This window comes from Podarcis filfolensis (assembly GCF_964270895.1).
Source record: "Podarcis filfolensis genome assembly, chromosome: 2".
In the NCBI taxonomy this organism is placed as follows: domain Eukaryota; kingdom Metazoa; phylum Chordata; class Lepidosauria; order Squamata; family Lacertidae; genus Podarcis; species Podarcis filfolensis.
In genome coordinates, this window is record NC_139605.1 from 50,672,643 (window position 1) to 50,690,211 (window position 17,569).

At 41.6% G+C, this 17,569-nt stretch overlaps 1 long non-coding RNA gene across 1 annotated transcript in view; it reads right to left on the bottom strand.

Moving 5' to 3' along the window:
- The window catches only part of LOC310757871, a 31,198-nt gene that overhangs the window by 10,307 nt on the left and 3,322 nt on the right, over nucleotides 1–17,569 (bottom strand). The window lies entirely within an intron of this gene.

Sequence of the window (17,569 nt, forward strand, 5' to 3'; positions counted from 1 at the left end):
TCAGCATTCAGCTTTCGTCTGCACTTGACTTTAGTTCCATGTGTGTTGTTATGCACCAGGAAAAGGCACGGACAGCTCTACATAATAATGCACCTGCCGATTAAGTGCGCTGCATACCAATAAGCACAGATGTGGCCTTGTGACACTGAACACTCATTTGTGACAGAGTGCTGCCGCATCAACAATTAGGTCAAGCTAAAACACGGTCACACAAGTTTGTAGTAGTTTGTATGAACAGGGTTTCACTTTAGAAAAAGCAAAACCAAAACTGGCCATCAAATGATATAAAAGCAACAGATCTTCCCAGGTGCAGGTTGTGGGTCAGGCCATCAATATTACACCTCAGGCATAAAATAAAAACTTTAAAATGCAAAACGTTCAAGCAGGTCCACTGAGACTAGTCTCGCTGAGAAACAGTGGAAGCTACACAAACAGGAGTTTAGAGAAGGCTTTTGTGCATTGTTCACATGTCAAGCAGGCAAACAGCTTAAACAAACATTGGAATAATATTGAAGCTATCATGCTTGAATGTACCAAATAACAAATACCAGCTAGCCAATATTATATTGCAACACTGTTAATTTGCGAGATGTTTGGATAAGGGAAGAAATATGCAGTCCAAACCTATACGTTTTTGCACAGAAGTCAGTCCTACTAAATTCAACATAATTGACTCCCAGAGAAATGTGCAGCCAGAAGTTCTCTTATGTAGTGCCTTTTGAGCAATAAAGAATATGCAGCTGTGAGAGTCAGCCCTGGCCAGCATGTGCTGGATGGGGCCGGTGGCTCTTTTCCAAAACATCTGAAGGGCACCAGCTTGACAAAGGATGGCACAGAAAGTACAGTGAATTCACAGGTGAAAGATTCGGCAGCGGATCTGGAGCCCCTGGGAGGGGCAGTGAATCTACCCAATGCTTCTTTTACCACTGCTTCTTCCTCCTCTGTCCATCAAGCCTCTCTCATTGCTCAAGGAAGAGAAGCGGCTGATAGAAAGGCACTCAAACCTGTCGGCTGCTGCTGCTGCTTCCTCTTCCTCCTCTGCATGCATGGCCTGCCCCCATTGTTTTGCCTTTTATTACAGCAGCCCAGAAAGCTGCAGTGTCTGGTTCACATCATATAAGCACATGTTTGGGATTCTAAATGAACAAGACCTCTCTCTTCCACACACTGGAGTCCGTAGGTATAGGAGGGGGAAATCCATTATCTCTCCCCCCCCCCGCCTTTCCTTCCCCTCCACGTTTCAAAGAACAACATGGTGGAGAGATCCGTACCCCTCCTGCACTTTTTGGAAACAGGAACCTTTGTCACGAAGGAACAATTTAAATGGCAAGTTCAAAAATTAAGCACTTTGGAGTATTGCTTGCTTATAATATGTGCATTCTATGTGTGTGTTTAATTGTTTCTCCTTGTGCCCTGGTTCTGATGGAAACGCTTCCTGTCTCACATGCTGCTATTAGTTCTGGAGGAAAGATCTTACTGGTGAAAACAGAAGCTTCCTTTCAATCTTTCAAATGATCACTTTTACAAAAAAAAATAATTCACACATATACATCACATTTAACAACACGTGTGATTTGGCTCAGAGTCCTCATTTATTCACATCAGGATGTTGCTAATGGACTGGGCTTTCATGTAATGGATGTGATTCCACCATTATTCTTAGGGTCTTGTCTGAATGGGAATAGCACACGAATCTTACATTCCTTTGTTGCTCAATTTTCAACAGATCCACGTTTTTAGCATTGCGCTCTCCAGTTTTGTTTGGAGCATCAATTGTGCCATATTTTTCGAATAGCCAGGCTTGATAATCTTGTGAACCATTAGAACTAATTGCCGCATTAATTACTTTCAGTCTGAGGTGTTACTGGGGGGTGGGGGCGGGGCGGGAGAACAAGTCAGGCTGCTGTAATAAGGGAGCAGGGGGTTGATTAAAAGAAAAAAATAGGTTCGAACAGGGAAGGGAGATTAGCTCTTTAAAAAGCAAAACATTATTAGTGTGTGATGCTGTTGCATTAATCCCTAAGAGGTGGATGCCTTTGAGTGGTATAGGCAGCAGTTTGAACAAGGAGTCAGTGAACCTTTTGAAAATGCATGTTATGATTTTGCTGGGTGAAAAGTATTATATAAATGTATGATTAGTGTTATTAACCACAGTTAGGTACAAGAGTAGGTATTAGCAATAATTGCACCTCTGCAGGTTTAAGAGACCTATGTGACATTTGCTCCACACTTTCAAGCTGTTTCCTGGTGCTGTTCAGTTTCTGAGAGCAAAATTATAGGAAACATATCAGAAGGCATGTGAGAGAGAAGTGATGTTTTCTGTGCCAGGTGCCAGAACACCAGAAAGCAAGGAGTGAAATCTTTCATTGAGCAAATCTTGCAAAATGGTTCCCCCATAAGGAAAAGTACTTCCTACAGCTGTCACGGAATGGAGAGGTCAAGGATCAATATTAGTGTGGTGGCAGCATGGGGACAATACAGGACAAAAATACCTCATGACTTTCTCTATACCAGAGATTTTCAACCTTTTTGAGTCCACTCCCTTGACCAACAACATTCTTTCCTGTGGGTCTCAGGAGCCCAGTTATACCACCCCTTGTTTGCCGAACTGGCAGCATCTCCCCCTCCCCCCTTTTTTTAACACCTTCCCTTGTCAAGTGTTCCCTCAGCCTCCCCTCCTCTCTCCTGCTGCTGCTGTCCCTGGTCTTTTCTTTTTTAAAAATATTATTATTATTTTTAAAAACCCTGTAAGTTTTATAGACGGTCCTTCAGCAAACCTTGAAGGTTGGTTACAAATACAAGTTAAATATAATATAATATAATAATAATAACAATCCCATTGAAGTCAATGAGGCTTCTTTAATAAAAATAGTAAATATCTCTTTCTGAATTCCTCCGAAGGTTCTGCCTCATCTTGAATGCAGGAGGGAAAAGAGATTGAATCCTTACTTTTCTACCTGCAGAGCTCTGAAATAATGTTACTGAGAGTCGCAGTCAGGGTGGAGGTGAACCATGAAGTTCTGAAGAGTCTGATGGAAGAAGCCCTGAGAAGGGGAGTCTTGGGTGGAAAAGAAAATGAAGAGTGAGAAGAATCTCCAATTTTTTTCCACACTGTGAAAGGTCAGCCCACCAAGCCTGCAAAGCATAAGGAGGATACAATATTTGTACCACTACAGCTGGAAGAGATAAGCATGCAGGAATAATACATGGGTGAGCCAGGATCACTAACCCCATGTTAAAACATCAGGCACCTCAGCTGAGACCAGAGTTACAGCACAGTGTATATATTTCTTAGTACATCACATTAAAGTACCTAGGAAGATAGTAAAAACATCTTAGCGATGCAGCTGCAAAGACTGAACAACCAGTTATAGGACTGATTTGAGGAAAAATTGCCTGCAGCAATAGTTGTCTCCTACTGAAGCAGCCAGAGGAAAAAAATGAGGACACTAATTTGGAGCCAGCGCTGTGAAAGCACACCACTAAAAATGTGTAAAAATGGCTTGAAATTTCATGGAGTTTATTTTCTAATGAATTTGAATGTAACTGAAATAAAAAAAAAATCAACTTTGGATTTTTGGAAGGGAAAACTGCTATAGGTTATAGATGCTGCACAAAACGACCATTCATGCAGATGGGAGAAGAAAGCAGGTGTTGGTGTGATTGCAGGGGACAAGGGATTTTTGTGGCCACCATCTCCCATCATATCTGAAAATGCCTTATACCCAAAGGTTTGCTCAATCTGAAACCATTCCTAGGAAGAGGCATGTATAGTCTATTTTACAATCTTAGGTTTTGTGTTTCCATGAAGCAAGGGACCATTAAAGAATACAGGTTAATGTCCAGAGTCTGGCCTCACCACTGAAAATGTGGTCATTTTGAAAATACAAGTAAGCTATCTGTTTCCTATGAAGCTACACATAGCTAAAATAGATTTGCCTAAGTGCTTTCTCACTATAAATATTAAAAACTGAAGCTGCAGAAAATCCTTACTCATGCTGCCGATGATATAAGAACACCCGCTTGGGTACCCAAAGTTACTTTTCAGCAATGCAAGGAACTTAAATTTGAGTTCAAAGAAATATGCTACGTTCTGACTTTAGATTTTAAGACACAATCTTAATCAAGCATTTGCTTTCTTGCTGTGTGCATTGGTTTTGGTTTTAGCAGTCTGGTTGTGGTGATGGAGCAGCAGTTGTGGGATTACAGCACATAAGGAATAACTGTGTTAACCCTACACCCCCCCCAATGTCTAGGGTTGCCATACGTACGGATTTTCCTGGACATATCCAGAATACTGCAGTCGGCAGCAGTGTCCAGGCGGAAATTGGAGAAATGTCCCAGAAAAGCTGGAAGTATAGCAACAACTTTGGCTCAATAACTTTTCTGTCCGGATTTCACTGTTTGAAATATGGCAACCCTACCAATGTCATATACAGGTAGCAGCCATTTTAGTTGTGTCCAACTGATGTGTGATTGCTGATGCGCATGTCCTTTGGGGCATAATGGGGACCGGGCATAATGGGGTGTGGTGTGCTCATGCGCACTCTGACAATGCATGCGGGGGCTGGGAACAGAACCCATGTGTGAAATGGTCGCAGCCTTCATAGAAGTTTTAACTGGAGCCAATTGGCTCTGATCCAGGAAAGGTAAGAAGGAAGCGCGGGTGGTACTGTGGTCTAAACCACTGAGCCTAGGGCTTGCCAATTGGAAGGTCGGTGGTTCAAATCCCCGTGACAGGGTGAGCTCCCGTTGCTCGGTCCCTGCTCCTGCCAACCTAGCAGTTCAAAAGCACATCAAAGTGCAAGTAGATAAATAGGTACCGCTCTGGCAGGAAGGTAAATGGCGTTTTTGTGCACTGCTCTGGTTTTGCCAGAAGCGGCTTAGTCATGCTGGCCACATGACCCGGAAAAACTGTCTGTGGACAAATGTCGGCTCCCTTGGCCAGTAAAGTGAGATGAGCGCCGCAACCCCACAGTCATTCGCAACTGGACTTACCGGTAACTGTCAGGGGTCCTTTACCTTTTAGAAGTTTATATGTGCATTCTATACTGCGATGTTTTCTATCCCTGGGGGTATGTGAGAAGGTTTCAACACAGAAAGGTAGCCGTGTTATCTGACGAAGTGTGCATGCACACGAAAGCTCATACCAAGAACTAACTTAGTTGGTCTTTAAGGTGCTACTGGAAAGAAAAAAAAAATTTTTTTTTGTTTTGACTAAGGTTTCAACAGGCACACAGCAGAATTTATATTTTGCTTTATCATAGGGGTGTTTTTTTAGTTACAGAGAACAACTCAAAGCTAAAATAGTATTATTAAGACTACCGCCAAATCATCTTTGTCCAGGAAGGGGTACACTGGCAAGACAAAACTCTCAAAAGGGGTACATGATTATTCTAAGTTTTGGGAAACACTGTTCTACCGAATTGATGAGCATAAAACATACAAGGCTCTTGACCTGGGTCTCTGCATCCAGAATTCTGGGGTTGACTGTGCAGCATGATTTTCAGCATTATGGGGAGATGGAAGGGGGACAGGCCCCCTTGATTTCCCCAGTGCCCTTGTCTAACACATTCTGAAATTATCTTAATGAAAAACAAACACCCTTCGAAAACAACCGCTTCAGTGGTGGGGGGCATTGGCTGAATGCCCTAATTAGAGCTAAACAAATCTGGGAAAAGCTCCCAACAGACTTACCATTCAAGTTTTTAACATTGAAGTCTGCACTTGAAAAGGGGGAAAGGGGACAGAAAGGTGTCGCAATAAACTCCATAAAACTATTACGGTTTTTTTCATATATCACTTAATTTTCATTGCTGGGACACCAAGAGCCAGTGATCATAGCTTGACTGTGATATGCCTAAAAGTCTCAGGAGATGAGCAAGAGCACTACTCTTGAGATCTTTAGAAGCCACATCCAAAATCCTCTTGTCAGTGCCCTGGAAAACAAATCTATACAACACAACATGTACAGCTTGACTCTGTTTCTACATAGATTGTTCAAAGCAAAACTGACAGAATAATTCATGGAAAGGTCACAGAGTGGGCACGGCTATTGACAGCAGTACATGAAGCACAGGAGACAAGATGGACATATTTAGGACATCTTTTATGAACGCCCAATAATAGCCTACCTAAACTAGATTTTTTTTCCTGGGGAGAAAAGACATTTTTTTCTTCAAGAGTGGGAACTGCTGCTTAAAAACAAACAAAACATCCTTTGGACAAAGCTCTTGCTGCCTGTGGTGCTCTTACTCATAAACTTATTTGGACTACGGCGAAGAACAGGATAGCACAAATAAGCTAAACATTTGAATGTAAAGGACCATGAAACGTGATATACAGGTGATGGTGTCCAGTGATGTCCAGTCCCTGTTTTGTGAAGCCAGCAGGTTCTCTTTTCCCTTTATAGTTTTTACTACCATACACAGTGATTTTTGCAGCTGCCACGAGACACAATCCAAATGGAACTGAAGAATAAGTCCAAAACATGGTAGACTTCGGTGCTATTACAATCTGTAAGACTAAAGGGCAGGTTCCTCATTGATGAGCCAGTTCAGTCAACATGCAAGTGAATACCTTTGTAAGGGGCTGAAAAAGTCAAATTACTAACTTGCAGCCTTGCTCTGCATGACAAATGATGATGATGATGATGATGATAATGACAACAACAAATAATGAGCTATTACTTTATCTGAATAAAGCTTTCAAAGGTAGGGCAGTCAAGTCCAATGAGGAACAGAAGCTGTTCAGTTTCTCAGCCTGTATGTTTCATTTCCTGATGAATGTATAAAAAGTCTCTCTCTAGATGCAGGAATTAAAGAAGATCAACAATTGCTTCTGTAGATCAAATGGCAGAGCTTTTTTGGAAGGTCAAGTATTATTCTGGTTTATAGGATTGATTATATTTTAAGTAGGAATGCCAACTTAATTTTTCAGTCTAGCTTTATTGACAGTGGCGTATATTAAAATGTATGCTTTGAAGCTGGTAGATTAACATACAAATTTATGAGCACATGAGAATTCTAGCATTTTAAAGAAAATCAAAGTATGAGCACAGCAAGAAAATCCAAATACACTGTGTCGGTCAATGACCACTTATGCTTCTTTTTGTATGTTTCCTATCATCTACATTTATATATTTTCATAATACATCAGCTGACATTCAAACAGTGTCATCCCATTGGAGCAATGGGACTTCCCTTAGCCTATCTGCCCCGTTACAGTTCCCCACATGCCTCCACATCTCTTAAATAGGATTGGGAAACTCCATGGAGCGGATCTGGGGGGCAGGGAGAGGAAGGGGAAATACTGTACTGTCACATCTGCTGATGCAACACTGGATATTTCCAGTTGTACCTAGGATTTGAAAGTGCAAATGTACATTCACAGAGTTGGACTATTTCACATGCAATTATACATTAAGCACAGAATGTATTTTGTTCTTGGCTGGATTTTCAGATACCAAGCCAGCTGTGGGTTGTTTTATGCTGGTTTACGCTCTTCTAGGCTAAGACCTAAGAATCACCAGGGCATGAGATGTTTTTGGCACTTTTAAGGATTAGATCCAGGACTCAAAGAAGTCGGTGGAAAGACTCACAGCCAAACAAGTCAGTATAATTCAGGAAATGATAACGGTGTCCTGAAGGTGCCTGTCTGATGCTGTAGCAAGTGACTCAGTTCAGCTGTGTTTGTAGGTTGCTAAGGAATGGCCCACAAGCCCCAAGAAATCAGCCTCAAATCCACTTTTGTAAGTAGTCATTTACTGCACCTTGTACAGCTTCGCTCCTTTTGGGCTAGAATTTATGTCTTCGGTCCTGCAATTAAGTCTGTACTGTCTCCATAAAGTAATGGGATATACACGCTGTACAGACGCTATCACTTTATGGTAGGATAGCTGCTGTCTGTCTCTTGGGAATCAGTGAACAATTTTTGTGTGTGAGTGTAATAGGATTTATTCTTCATCCCCTGAGGGTGAGTCATTGGGGAGTAATTGGATTTATATTGTAGGAATATCCTTGCAGTCTCTTTAAAGGGTATAATAGGATTTAAGCCATGTCTCCTGGTTTCAAGGAATGGTTCACAGACCAGTGCAACTGACTATCTGTGCCACAGGTCAGAAGTACAGCTTACATTTAGATGCCACATAATGGATTAATTAAAAGTTGGACATAATGTTAGCCACCCCAGTTTGATATCAGCTATGGTAGCACCCTTGAAGTCTTTCTGTTCAGTCTATTTTTCCTTAGAGCCTGTGCGCTGGAAGTCAATAGGCTGAATCATACCTTTAAAGAACTAAAGCATATTTGCCCATGATGTTTTCCCTGCACAGCACTGATCATTCTTTTCCAAAAGTACCAATGCAAGTTATTACCCGTTTGCAGAATTAAATTCAGAAATAGAACTCTTGAAGGGCACTAAAATCCACTTGGAGCATTCTTTCTTCTTCACCCAATCACAGCAGCTTAGCCTCTACTCAACAGTAATTTTAATTGCTGCTCTTAGTAGAGTTTCTGATTTGCAGTGCAGTGGAGGAGTGAGGACACTTTAGGCACTGAAGACAGTATTAGTGACTGCTAGATAGATTGTGATATGCAATTACAACTGTTCTGGATAGAGAGGGGCAAACTTAAAAGTTATTCCCAATAGAAATTTGATTGCATTTATATACCATTAAGATATGACATCAGTCTGGAGCCTAAAAAAATGTGTGTTTGTTTGTGTGTACATGTGTGAAAGAGAGAACTGTGCTGTAATGCATGTCTTGGATGAAGGCATTTGAAGGACTTGCTTGGAAGCCGCAATCCTACTAGAGGGGAAATTTCTCCATTCGGTGTGGGGCAAGGCCCCTCTGTGTCGCCTTCTGCTGCTGCTCTAAAGAGGCTCACATTTATTTATTTTTTTTTTGCAAAATGCGTATTAAAATCACAAAGAGTATGTGAATGCTGAATCGGGTATCTTGCTTGATCTGATACTCCACATGAAATGCCAGGAGCTAGGCAACGAATGTGTCTGTTCAGTGTGCTAAACAGTGCACTGGGCACTGTTAACAGCAAAAACAACAGCAACAGTCCTACAGACACAGCTGAGTGGAGTTACTTTCTGCAGCATAAATCAGACTCCTTTAGAACTGTTACAGTCTCCAGAAATATAGTGAGTTGTTCCAAGTCTAGCTGTTAAAGTTACTGCAAGTATTTCTATTGATTTCTAAAGACTCTCAATCTAATTTTTGCAAGTTGCCAAGTGTGACTGCTTGCAGACAATCTCAGCCTGAGCATGATGCTGGAAGCACTCCCTCCAAAAGCCCAGCATGGTATTGTCACCATCAGGAGGGGCACAACTGTTTTCGGTCAGTGCAGTGTTGTGTGGCTGACACATTCTTTGACCTGTAAATGGAGGAAAGAAACTTCCAGGTCACTGCAGATCAGCATCATGTGTGGACGTGGTGTGGCAAAAGTATACTCCTCACTTTAGAACATCTTCTCTATGGTTAACACACTGGATAGAGTGCGGGGGGGGGGGGAGAGAGAATTGCTGGTGGCTACAGATTAACATATTGAGTTTTTTGTTTTTGTTCTGCTACAGCAGCCTAACAAGGCTTCTACTCTGAAATTCATTTCCACTGAAGGAATGAAAAAATGGAAGATGCAACTAGTACATAGAATAAACATGGGGACTCTGTGGTCTTCCCCAGTTTTTGACATTCCTTTCATTACTACATTCAAAAAAGGGAGTATATTAAATTTATATAAAAGCAGAGATTGAAAAGCAGTTAAAACAAAAATAAACAAAACCACCACCACCACCAAAGGACTTCCAAAAGAGAGAGGGAAGCGCTGCTCTTTCTCTTCATAATCAATTAACAAGATTCTCCATATCATTACTTGAGAGTCTCTTGACAACACTTCCATGCTGGTGACAAACTTTTACTAATTAAAACCACTCTAACCAATAATCCAGTACATTTAATCAATTTTCTACAAAGTGTGTATATAAATTAATTTTAAAGACAAACATTTTAAATGTCAAATGTAAAGGAAACATGATTGCCCAAACATTTCATTCATCTCACAGGCCAGAAACTTTTAGACTATTATTTCTTGGGTACTCAGCAGGTAATACCGCCAGCAAAACTAAAACCTCCTAACTTCCTGCAATGTTTTTGTGTTTTAATTCTCCTAGTCAGGCTGTCTGGGGAGTTCTGGCTCTCAGTGGAAGCTGAGTGACTTCAATCTTTCTTGTCTTTCAGATTTTTTGGGGGGAGGCTACCTGCTTGGATTTTGTTTTTAATAACCTGTAATATGAGAAGACTGGCCCTTGGGAATGAAGGGATTACTGTCAAATATCTTTTCCTATTTGCTGGCCTTTTAGAGGCTTTATTCACGTTAAAACCTGGAAAAGCTGGAGGATTAGCTGGGAACTGAAGGAGGGATGTGAATCACTGGTTTGGGATTTTCAAGGACTAGAGCTTTGTATAAAACCTTTTGTGAAGCAGGGCAGGCCCCAAATATCAACCAACTTCAAATGAATATAATCTGGTGGGGAATGTCTATTGAATTCTAATTAGGTTTTTGAAAATTAACTAGTTGGATGCCCCCCCCTTTCAAGTAGGCAATCTTAGCCAGTCTCTATGCAAATGTACAATATTTTTGTTCTGTTGTTCTGGAGAGCTGGGCATCCAGCCAACAAGAGGAAGCCCTGTGTTTTAAGATTTCCTGCTTCTTCTCTAGCAATAATAGACAGCAAAACTTCAGACAGCAAGCAAGGGGAATGTGCGATGGGTCATAACATTGCCTCACAGTTGGCTATGATTAATCCAAAATTCTCAGCAGCCTTTTGGATAGTGGAACAGAGTTATTCACCAATACTTCCACCAGGGGCAGACTTTGATAATATTTCATAATATGGTGCCCTGTGTGAGCCAAAATTTGATGCCCCCAAATGGATCTTCTCAATTACGGATCTTCTCAATTTTGCACTCCCTTGGCTCAATGCCCTGTGTAGGGGAACCACCCACACGGCCCTAAATCTAGCATATCTTCAACAATGAACACCAGATGCCCCCTTTGGTGCTAACCTCGGTTCCCAAATCCCCTTCCCTCTGCCAGCTTGCCCATCCCCAAAGGCCCCCCCCAAGCCTGGGCTGAGCCAACACAGTAGGTATGCATTCTCAGGGCAAAGCCCCGAGCTGAGCTCTACCAAGGGACAGAGGGCCTTTGCTTCTTTCTAGATCTGTCCGGGTTCTTCATTCCTCTCAAAAGTGATAAGTTGTGAGATAGAACATTATGGAGCTAGTGACTGAACACTCATGCGCAGCATATCTATAACAAGGTCCCCCAGAGATCAGAGATCTGTACTGGTTGCCTAGCTGCTACCAGGCCAAGCTCAATGTGCTACTTTCAGTATATAAAGCATAGGACCAGTTGGCTTGTGGAATTGACTTAGCCAATCTGTGTCCACGTGACCACTTTGAGCTGTGGAATGGGCGCTGTGGTGGGTACAATTTATTAAGTCTCGAAGCGGATAAAATAAGAGCAGCTAATACTTGCTCCAAACTTGCAGGAAATTGGTTAGTGCAGCAGCACCCATCCTTTAGAACTTCCTACCTACTGACATCGGTCAGGCACCTTTCACTTTTGCCACCTGCTTAACACTTTTATTATTATTTTTTAGGCGAATCTATCCTGACACATAGGGGTTACATGTGTTTTGTTTCTTTTTGCTAGTGTTGCTTCCTAACCATCTCTTAAACGTTTTAAATACCTGTTTTTAATCAGGGTTTTTAAAAATCAACAGTATTAATGTTTTATATTACGTACAGGTTTTTTTAAAAAACAATTTTGTCAATTAGTTAAATAATATTAATATTAATAAATAATATTAATTAAATAATATGTGAGCAGAAGTGCCTTCTTGTAGGATCCAAGCCACTTCCTACATCAGCTGTCCAGTGTTGTTGCAGGACAGGTCATGAATCTGCCTGCTGCTCAGCATAACCCAGCTCCGATGAATGTCTTTCTGCTCCATTCTTGCCCACGGGGATTATGCTGCCTTGAGCAGCCCCACCCACAAATGTATTCTCTCAATTCCCCCTAGATATGAATAAGGCAGTTGACAGTCAGAGGTCATGGTGAGGCCTTAGGCAATTCCCCTCCTCTTCCTCTCCCTTCCGGGCTAATAGGAACATAGGCACTGGCGCCAGGTAGCCCAGGCCAGCCTTCCCAAGCCAAGTGCTCTCTAGGTGTTTGGGACCACAAATGCTATCAGCCCCAACCAGGGCAATGCTAGCTGGGGCTGATGGGACTTGTACTCCAGATCATCCGGAGGGCACCAGGCCAGGAAAGGTTGGCCTATGTTACTCTGTCTGGAAGTGTTTCTCCTCCCTACCATGGGCCCTGCTACAAGAAGAAGATTTGACGAGACTACTTGCTCCCTTTAAGCAGCAAGGAACGCAGTAGCCAGAGAGCACTGTGTGCAGATGGTAGCCATGACTTAGAAAGTTCTGCAACAGTGTATTATTCTCCAACACTATATACACTTACCTGGGACGAAGACCCACTGAACCCAATGGGCTTACATCTGAGCAGAAAGGCATGTATACGATCATGCAGTTAAGTCACTCTTTAGTCAGGGCTTATCCACACTGACCTTTTGCCTTGCTCTTAAAGTGTGGCAAGAGGTCCGTGATTTAAAACTCTGTGTCTGAGCATTGTTTTTGTTTTTGTTTCGCTTTGTTTGCCTTTTGCCCCAAGCTTTCCATTCGAAAACTCACTCTTTTAAGCTGAATCGGAGCAAATGTCAATTCAGGTTTTTCCATGGATTGCTGCTCGCACTGATTCAGCTTTAAAGAGCAGGTTTTTGCAGAGAAAGCTCCAGAGTAAAAAGAAAGAAGAAAGTGGGGGGGGGGGCACTTGCATACAGTGCTTTAAATGGCAGACGGTGCCTGGAAACAGTGGGTGAAAGGTGAGTGTGGTTAAACCCATAGTGAGTTTCTCACAGTACTTTAAATGAGTTACATTTAAAACAAACAAAATGTGACCTAATGTGAATAGGCACTATAAATAGCTAAGACATGAAGTTATCCTTCTGGTTACAAATAGGGCTTCTGGTTACAAATTCCAAACTAGTCTAATTTTGAGGTTCAATCCAGCGAAGTAAATAATGAAAATATGCCATTGGAAATCAGTGAACTGAAGTGCAACTATGTTTGGCTGGACTGATCCCCTTGTTTTCTGAAAATACTGCAATTGTCAGAGAGCAGCTATACAGAAATCCGACTTGACTTGGGGTAGGTGGAGGATTTGAGATTTAATTGTGATTCATTGTGTTAATTTCTGTTGTGGCTTTCTATTTTAAAAAATCCCTCCTTCCTTTACCATGCAAGCATTGATGTCAGCCACATTTACAGCAATTATTCAACTCTTAAGTCACATAAAGAAGCTTGGCTGGTGAACTAGGACATTACAGAATCTAAGAACACTCAGCATTTTTGTCCCTTTCCCCCTTCATCCCAACTCTAAATAGTACCTCTCCTTTTCAGATTGAAAAGCTTTGATTCCTGACAACCAGCAGAAAGCAAATCACAGGTTTTTAAATACCTTATAAATTTCTTTTATCTCCGAATCTTGTATATACTGCTGCTGATTCACAAATTCCAATTAGTAACTTGTTTGTATTGCAACTAATGGTAGCAACAGAAAAACTAAATACATAATACATCACAAAACTAAATCACTAAACCAGGACAAAATTAATATTTTATCAACTCAGATGATTAGAGTGGGATGCAATTTAGCAGTTACAAACAGTGCACAAGATACAGTGAACAAGGAAGGATGTGCAAGAAAATACAAACTTCCATACCAACTAAACATTGAAGCAAAGCAGAATAGGGTTTTTGGCACCATGTGAAGAAAAAAAACAGTATTTTGATGAAAGAATGAAGGTAGGATGTAAGAGCAATTGGAAGGAAGCAAAAAACCAACATTTGGGGCAATGAATCCTCCATCATGTTTGGAGAGGCATATTCTAATATCACTTTTTCTTGCACATCTATTTCTTCTTATTTCCTTAATGATCTACGTGTCCTCTTATCTAATATTGCAGTTTGTGGGGTCAGCTCTCTAATATCACAAGTTCAGCATCCAATTTCTCCTTTCATCTGCTACTTCCATCTAAACATGCAACAACTAATGTCTGCTTGGATTTATGTGCTGCTCAGACGTACTGGGAAAAAAATCTTGCTGATGTAGTGCTATTTATCAGAAACAGTTCTCCTTTCTTAATTTGACTGTGTTTATTCTGTTTCTTTAATTGCTACAGATCAGGCAACAGAACAACAAACTCTGATGTCCTCTCATTCCACATACTAATTAATTCATTGACCGTGATTCTGGACTGCTTGTTTTCCTACTGAAGCAGCATCTTTCTTTTTCTGAAAACAAAATTAATTTCTCTACAACAAAGTTTTGATATGAATAATTCTGAGTGTGATAGGACGGCACCCTCCCTTTTCATGCTTGGTTCCAAAATGAGGAAATGGACTGGGCTGGAGAGAGTCCCTACAGGCAGAACAGAACCTTGAGCTATGCAGCAAAATCCTCCTTTTTAGAAATAAAAGTTAAGCAAATGGGTTAAATCTTTTGCTGCCATATTCAGCATTGGAAAGAAATATGAATAGCTACAGATTAATACTGCGGTGCTGAGCTAATTTATTATGTACCAGTCAGATGAGAAGAAATCCGTAATTCTGGGCATTTGCTATTCAGTACAATGTTGGGTGTGTTTGGGCAGTTTTGAGTTAAGAATCCAGTAGCCACTTTCACTAACCATAGCATTAGCAAAAGCTGACTTCTGCCACTGGCTTAAATTATGCAAATTGCATATATTTGCACATTTTGCATAATTGCTTCTGTTAGATGTGAAGAATGCAAATAGTTTTCGCTGAGTGTGTAAGCCCTCTCTCATGACCACTGGAAATACTGCAGAGATCCTGCAGTAAGTTTTGAGATTTCACAAAACATTTTCAAGATCACCTTTGAAGTCTTAAGGACTAGAAATATGCTTTTTTCAAGACTTTTCTTTCTTTCTCAGGAGACTCTCAGGATGCTGAATTTTGAGTTTAATATCAGCAATGGCATTTGCAGTACATCTGAAGAATCCACACATCTATGACCATGTCCTCAAATGGAGGGATATACCACCATAACACACCAGATGCGCAATGCAATGTTTTGAAAAGCTGTTGCCAGAGTTTTACCTTTCATAGAACAAAAGACTGTATGGATTTTTATCCCAAATTTGGACAAAATGTTGTGATTCTTTTTACATCCCGACCCAGATGTTTCACTTTGCGTAGGCCGTTAATCTGAGGCTACTGCTGTGCTTACTTTATGGAGACTCAGCTGAGGCTGCAATCCTCTACCTACTTTCCTTGGAGTAAGCCCCATTGTAATGAATGGGACTTACTTGTTAGTAGGCATGTAAAGGACTGCACTTATAGCCTGTAGTCATTCTGCAGTATGGAGCAAATAAACCAGGGGCTCTCCACCTGATCAGGAAATGCAGCTTCATCTTTAACATCCATAGCATATCCAGAATGCATATTGAAACTTGCTTTATGTTTATATTGGCACATAGTTTCTATATTGTACAGAAACAGTTTTTCTGATAATGCTTTAACTAGTGAAATGTCTGTGCAGTTTTACAAAAAACCATTTCTAGCTTTTTTGCGCAATGGCCTGGGATATTTTTAAAAAACTTTTTGAAGGGATTTGGCCGACCTCAGTGCAATTAATTAATTAGAACTTGACAGTTAATTAAATAACCCTGGGGATTGCCTCAAAAGGAATCATCCTTCCAAACTCAAGACCTTCTCTAGGCTATGCAAAATCCCCACTGCACCCTCCTCTTCCCTGAAGCTGTCTTCCGTATATCCCACGAGAGACAGCCATGAGTGGTAAAACCCAGGAGCATCACTGATATAAGCAGAAAGTTCCTACCTTATTTAATTAAAGACAGTTTGTTTCTCTAATGCTCTTCAGACTGCCAGAGAAGTGAGATGTGCTGGCAACCACACACCTTTCCTAATGAAATCAGGGCTGGCTGAATAATGTTTTGAATCCAGGACACCTGTGCAGAGCTGAAGTCTCTTTGTGAAAGCATCTGACAAATGACAGCAACATCCCTGCAATGGCAGACAATTCCCTCCACCTCCTTTTCCCCATCTCCAGTTTATTGATTGCAAATGCAGGCACTAATCACCAAGTTCCATGTAGCTCACTAGGACAATGCCTTTCAAGCTAGCCCTTCAAAACCTGTTCACGGTCTCGAACACTTTTCATAATAATGGGGGCCCTGTCTCCTCAATCATAATGATCTGCATCTCTCACAGCTGTTCGGTCTGCTTCTCTTGCACCAGACCGGCACCTTCTGGCTGAGAGGTTCCTACATTTTTATTGCTAAGGTATCACTGCACTGCAGGGCTGGCTTCTCCTAGCAACCACTACATTCATCATGGTAGATTAATGGAAACCAGCAAAGCTACCTGAGTACATACATACTACACATGCGTCTATGAGAGAGGTAGGTAACTAGTGCGAAAGTGTCAATCCCAGGGGACAAACTGCTGATATTTGGGGAAATGCCTTGTCCCAAGCCCACAGGGCACACTTAAGGGGAAGGGATCAGCAGGCAAGAAGACTGATTCTTAACCCCTCCTGCATCCAGCAATTCTCCTTTGCAAGTATCTGGGGGTGGTTAAAGCTGCCCTGTGGGATTTGCAGAGAACTATTAGTGGGTGGAGGGACACGAGTGGCGCAGTGGTCTAAACCACTGAGCCTTTTGGGCTTGCCGATCAGAAGGTTGGCGGTTCGAATCCCTGTGACGGGGTGAGCTCCTGTTGCTCGGTCCCAGCTCCTGGCAACCTAGCAGTTCAAAAGCACGCCAAAAAGTGCAAGTAGATAAATAGGTACCGCTCTGGCGGGAAGGTAAACAGCATTTCCGTGCACTGCTCTGGTTTTGGTGTTCCGTTGCATGCCAGAAGTGGCTTAGTCATGCTGGCCACATGACCTGGAAAAACTCTGCGGACAAACACTGGCTCCCTCGGTCAGTAAAGCGAGATGAGCGCCACAACCCCAGAGTTTTCTGCGACTGGACTTAACTGTTAGGGGTCCTTTTCCTTTACCTTTTTATTAGTGGGTGGAGGCAGGTTAAGCACACATGCCTATCCACTGATGGTTCTTAGCCTCCACAACAGCATTATTGGGATGGGAACAGGATTGAGAACCCCTTATTTCCCTTGTAATGTATAGTTTGAACCAGTGACTTTAGATCCCTGAATTTTGACTGCACAGGGATCCTCAGTCATTACATTAAACAACAAAAGAACCAAGTTTTAAGATTTCATAGGTCAAACCCAAATACTGTACCATACCATATTTTGTAAAAGTTGTCAAACAACTGAAGCAAGCAGCAAAAAAGCAAGCACATTTTATAATGAAAGCAATGATCTGCAGTCTGAGAATTCTCAGTTCTAGTAGCAGATTCAGATTCATCTCAAATTTCTTTC